Source organism: Chroicocephalus ridibundus, chromosome 4 (genome assembly GCF_963924245.1).
Source record: "Chroicocephalus ridibundus chromosome 4, bChrRid1.1, whole genome shotgun sequence".
Taxonomy (NCBI): Eukaryota; Metazoa; Chordata; class Aves; order Charadriiformes; family Laridae; genus Chroicocephalus; species Chroicocephalus ridibundus.
Genome location: NC_086287.1, coordinates 16,026,196 through 16,032,439, shown reverse-complemented (window position 1 = coordinate 16,032,439; position 6,244 = coordinate 16,026,196).

Genomic DNA, 6,244 nt, shown 5'->3' with positions numbered 1-6,244 from the left:
TCCTTTTTTTTTAATTGTGGCAAAGTTGTTATTCCTTTATTTACATTTTTTTTTTCTACTTATTTTGCTCATTACTGTACATGGCCTGAAAAGCATGTCACTTCTATTGTATTCTTGAACGACATCTTTTTGAAGAAAAAAAATTAAAAGCTCCACAGCATGCCATAGCTCTGTGACCTGAGGTCGGAACTCTTAAATTACAGTATTACCATTCAAGATATTTTAATGGTATCACAAATGTTTCTACTGTTATGTGCAGATCTGTCCTCACTGAGAAGAGTCTGTTTCCTTTGTGAAGCGGAACTCAATCAAGTTTTAAAATATAGGTTTCCTCAAAAATTTCATCTTCAGTAGAAACCTCACATCTCATCCTACATTCTTCACTCTGTGTTTCTATTTTGCAAGTTACACAGGATTCATTCTCATAGTGCTTGTTTTCTACTTCAACTGGGAGTAGTCCCTTAAACCAGGTAACTGAACTCACCTGGTCTCTGTTCCTTCCAGAGTCATAGCACTGAAGTGTCACATCCATGCTAGCCTTTGTGTGTGCTGTAATGCACTTAACCTTCAGAGTGGTAACTGCTTCTTGGCTAGATGGACCAGAATCTTTATTTTTTCAGAGAGAAGAGGATAAAGGTCTTGGCACCAAAGCCGCTCCATAAATGTGTCATGATGGCTGAGTGGTTTGTGCTTTACTATTAAAACTGTAATTTTCACATTTCACTGATGTCCCGTAACATTAAATAACTACCTGAAGACTAGTAAAAATTTAAGACTCTGCCTCCTTATTCCCCTTGCTTGGACTTGGCCTTAGGCAGGCCCAATGTGAAACTGTCCTGTGTTCGAAAACCTTCTCTGTATCTCTGTGAACCTCTGTCTATACTGCCAGAGACCCATTACTGCCTCCCTCAGGTGACTTCTGTATCAAAAAAGAAGGTCTTCGTTTAACAAGTATTAACCTGGGGACAACCTCTTTGGCGGTTTCCTATTTCTTCCCCGTCTACACAGGCATTGCTGATCCCAAACCTAGAGTCCTGTGGGAGATATAGGGGTGTGGAACTGTTGCATAAGCTGTACTGTCACTTACCATACCTTCCAGTAATGTTTTCCTGGTGAGGTGAGAATCGTGCTCATGAATTATATTATTAGAATGACCTTTACAGTTTTGTTCTGTTCTAAAACTAATAGTTTAAGGGCTCTGTGTGTCTGATTTGCATTCAGAGACAGTTTATTAGCAGCCCTATTATGTTGTTCTACAAAGTAGGAAGAAATATAATTATTTACAATAGTAATCATGTTATACTCCCCTATCATAAAGGGAGTTATCCACAATCTTGTATTAAAAAGTATCGCCAAATTTATGCCAGTCCACAAAGTTTTTAATAGTATGTTCTCATTACTCAATATTCAGTCATGACTGGTTTTCACATTGATTCTCAAAGAAACTACTCCAAAGTATGCTAAATTCAACAGATGTCTTGTTACTGACTTAAAAAAATCTGGATGTAGTTCAGAGAATGCCTGACTAAAATGGTGTGTTGACACTCATATGTCATTCATTTTTCTGAAGCAGTTTAAATAAAAAAAAAATACCGTTCAGCATTACTAGAGGGGTTTGATTTGATTCTTAGTGTGTTATAGTGGAAAAGTTCTGTTGGTTCACTTTTAAAGTTTATGGTGTAGCTATAGCTCGTTCAGTGCATAACTGTGGAATGGAAAATTCAATAATTTCCACATTATTCTGACATACAGAAATACTTCTTTAAAGATATAATCTCCTTTAGTTAACACTCCAATACCTCTAACAACTTTGTGGGGTGTCTTATTCCATTATCCAGCTACACTAAAAGGAGCTTGAGTATTTGCAAAGTAGTATCCAAATTTAAACTAACTTCTAAGCGATAACAAACAAGAATAAAACAATAATTTACCTGCAAGCTTGAGTTGAAAGGCTCTTTCTACAGTGTTGAGCTGCTGGATGAAAAACCTCACATCTTAATGTTTTAATACTGTCAGATGCCTTTGGAGAGAACTGTAGTTTGCTCATACAAAAATATAATCCATTTTCTCCAATGTTAGTTTTTATGACTTGGTTGGCTTCAGGTAACCACCCTGCGTCTCTGAGTCTTTGTGGCTCTGATACGTACATACAACAACTGATGTTGTCAGGTACAAAATTTGATATGGAAAAGTCAAGACAGACAGTCCTATTGACTGTGGTTTGTGTAGGATTTTTTTTCTTATCTTGGAGACAACAGGAGACTCCGCTAAAGTAAGAGAGAAAATTTTCCATTAAAAAGCTGCTGCAGCAAAATACTCTTGGGATACTAACCCAAGAGTGGTTTGTTACAGAAGAAAGAATTGCAACAGGAAAAAGTATACGCCTGCTGCTCTCTGGGTGCTCTGTACCCGGAGTCAGTAAGACAGTGCACTCACATATGTACATACATAGGGTGTCGTACTGCATATATTAAAAAAAGGAATCTCGCTCTTTGTTAGAGGGTGTGGGTTTTTTCTGGCAGCACGAATAAGACCAAAGTATGGGTCCTATCAACATAATAGCAACTAAGCACTTGTCTTGAGCAGGCTGTTTTCAGCCCATTTGCCATCACTTCCACCAACTAAAATATTCTGTTACTTTGCTACAAAATAGGTGAAGATCTATGGTTTGAGGACTAATTAGTTAAGAAGTGAACCCCAGACAAGGGGTTTATGCTAACAGTTCTCAAGCATTAAATCTAAAACCTATATTGCTTTCTTGCCACTAGAATTTTACAGCAGGGTAAATACGAAATTACAACTTGTGATTGAGAGGGGAGAGAGAAAGTGAAATTGCTCCTGTCAGATATGATATCTCCTGGAAAGCAAACTGGTAGTGGAACAGCTGGATTAAAGATAACAGAACCTCGATTTCTAGCTTTTTTTTTTTTTAACTAACTTTACTTTTAGCAAAGTTCTTAGTGGGGAATATAACATTCTTCACTCATTTGAAATAAAACAATTCAAGGAAAGCAAAAATCCAAGTTAAATTCAACCTTTGTTCATATCAATTTGTTGGAACTTTTGTAGAGACTCTCTGTGGCAAAAATAACATGCCAAGTGAACATATCTACTGAACCACTGCGTGGACTAATTTGATAGAAAGCTATAACCAGGGTCTCCTGGGGCTGAATCATGCTTGCGCAGTGATTTCGTAAGTTACACCTTCCTGTCCCAAATGACTCTGTATACCTGAAACAAAATTAAAATTATTTTCCCCCTCAAGTTACATCAAATAGTGCTTTGTACTGCCCTTAAAGTGAAAGGACCCATGGATGTATTATACATACCTGGAAGCCTTAGAAATACCTCTTTTGTGATGGGTTTCTTCAGGCTTTGTACACTACTTTGAAAGCAAATATTTTTTTTTTTTTTTTTCCCCAAACATGAAAGCCATAGAATTTATCTGAAGCACAGATCGTAGTTATAGAAGGAGTTGCCTGAGTGGCCCGGTAACTCTTGTCTGATGTTATCCTTGATCGTATCCTCCTCCAGTAACCACTGGATTTGAATCTCTTCAGGGCAAAAATCACTTACTCTACACACACAGAGACACAGAGTGATGATATAGTATTTGCTAATGCGAGATAAGCAGACAAAGATATGAAAAGGAGGTCAAAGAATCTTGACTATTTAGCTCTTTATAGCCTTGGTATTTATATATTTGATTATTTATATAGGACGCAAAAGGGATCCCATCACAGTAAGAAATACAATGAGAAATAATGTTCTTCTGATAGCTTAAACACAATGAACCGCTAGTCCTCTGGATATGAAAATGTACTTATTTATCATACTTTAGTACTTCTATAACAAATGTAACATGTAATTATGTGTTTTATTAAATTTTCCCTGGCTTATGAAGTTCCCAGCTTCCCCTTGCTAGTCCTTCTCGCAGTTCCCAAAACAGCTATGTCAGCACAATTTAAAAGGTGGTGAACTATGGAATAGAAGTGGTTTCCCTGCTGCGGGAGGAACAATCTATTTACTTTCTTGTAAAGCATCAGTGTTATCCTATTAAAGAATACTTCCTCAGGAAAATACTTCACAAACTCCAAGCACTATTCTTCGCCCCTCCCACCCTTTTTTTCTTTGGTGTGTGTAAGAGTTTCTTAAAATTTTCTGAGAGACAGAGACTGTCAAGTCTGCTCAATGGATTAGGCTCCCTGATTTCCAGTGGGGTAGGCAGGAATACAGGTGCTGTGGGCACTTTGAAATTCTCAGGCTAGCTGTTTTTCTCAATCTGAATCTAGACCTCGAGCTAGATATGGATGTATATCTGGAACAATTTTCTTTCTTTTTCGTGCACTGCAAAGTGCAGTGCTATGTATGTGTCTCACATTGGGACAGTCAGATCTGAGTAGTATTTTTTATTTTTTTTTTAATACTTTATGAAGCTAGTTCATGACAGTCTGTGAAATCTGATCGGGAGCAGTACTTCTGTTGTTCCTTAGATTCAGCTCTCTCAAAACTCTGTTTCTGGCATGTCTGTGCATATAAAGCTGGGCATCCAGGACCCAGCTGCACTGATCTCGCTCCAGAGCACTGATCTGACTCCACAGCAGTTGGCATGTCCATTAAACATTGTACTGCATCCAGCTCTGGTAGGGCTAAAAAGCAAATCACTAGATTTCTTTAAATTTTATCAAGATATGATACAGACTGCAATGTGCTGACTGGGGATTTCCCCCTGCTGGCCCCCTCCCCCAGATACTGAGCATCATGAGCCCCAGAGAAACCTGTGCTGGAAGCCCATAAGATAGGCAAAATGAAAAAGGATGGGTTTCACAATTGCACCAGATGCAGCTGTGAAATTCCCCTGAAGAAAAAACAAAGATGTGTTTGAAGGGTATTTTCTTCCCTAGTTAGAGAGATCTGGTGACTATGACCAACCAGTTTTTGAGAGACCCAGGTTGCCTTCTGTGAACAGAACGTGCCTTCTCTGGGGAAATGGTTTCCAGACATCTTAAATAAGATTTAGGGAAATGTATCCTTATAGTTCCTGAGGACCTGTGAGGGAAATGACCAGCTGTTGGAGAACTGAGTGTAGCAGTTAAGATAGCTATTTGGAGAAAATATATAGTATTACTAAGAGCAATTCTGTGTGAGCACATAGGAGTAACTGTGTGTTCACGTGAGGGTGTCTGGGTTAGAAGAAATGACTGTCACAGCTCTGGAGACAAAGAACACCCATCCTTGTAACAGTGAGATGAAAATTTGGGAGTCCTAAAGTGGACATTTGCTTTGAATAATATCTGTTTTAATACCAGTCATAGCCCTACCAACTTGGAAATCCAAACAGCTACTGTCTTCCAGAAATTAAACCATACCCTCAATGCATGGCAAAACAGTTTGCTTACCACGACAGTCAGTGGTGCTGTCTACTCAAGAGGATGCCACTTAAGAGTCTCATAAGTGATTTTGATGGGAAGCTCTTTCCTATTGTACTCACATACATCTGGAGAAACATGAACAGTGTTTGGAGCCACAAAAGTGCTGTTCTCTTCTATGCGCACCTGCAACTGAAAAGCTTTCAGATCCTCCTGGTGCTTTAGCAGAATTGCTTTCTCTTCTCTTGCAGCATTACATTGTGTGCTACGTTGCACGTTACTCCAGAAGAAAATTTGTACCTTTCTCTCTTGTGGATAATTCAGATAAAAAGTTTAATATTAATAGTTTGGAATGAAAGCCCACAATCTGGTAATTCAAAGCAGCTTCTTCCAAATGCTTCATTTGTACACTTCCTTTGAATGCTAGTATCTTTTGTGGAACTGTAAGGAAAAAAGGGATACATTTCTCTCCAGATGCATGTTAAATTAAAAAGAGCACGAAAAAGAAATGAACGCTATTTTTTCTCTCTCTCCTGCTTGTATGCATGCTGTCAGGAGGGTTTTGGGAAGGTACGCGGGTTGCTTCTCCCTCGCCTCTGTCCAGGCAGGTGATGCCGTGCCAGAAAGATCTTCTCTGCTGCCCTGGAGATGTGGCAGGCTGCTGCCCTTGGCATCGCAGGGCAGCTTTGCCCCTCTCTTGCCAGCTGTGGGCAGATGATGTCCTCCCTCCCCAGCTGCGGGAGTGCTGGGAAGCCAGTGGTGGGAGCTGCCCCAGGAGCTTGCCCCAAGCGCTGGACAGACTGCAACCAGCTCCTGGGCAGCATTGAAGAGCCATACACCAAGGAGAACAGCTATGGGAGAAGTGAGCTGCATTT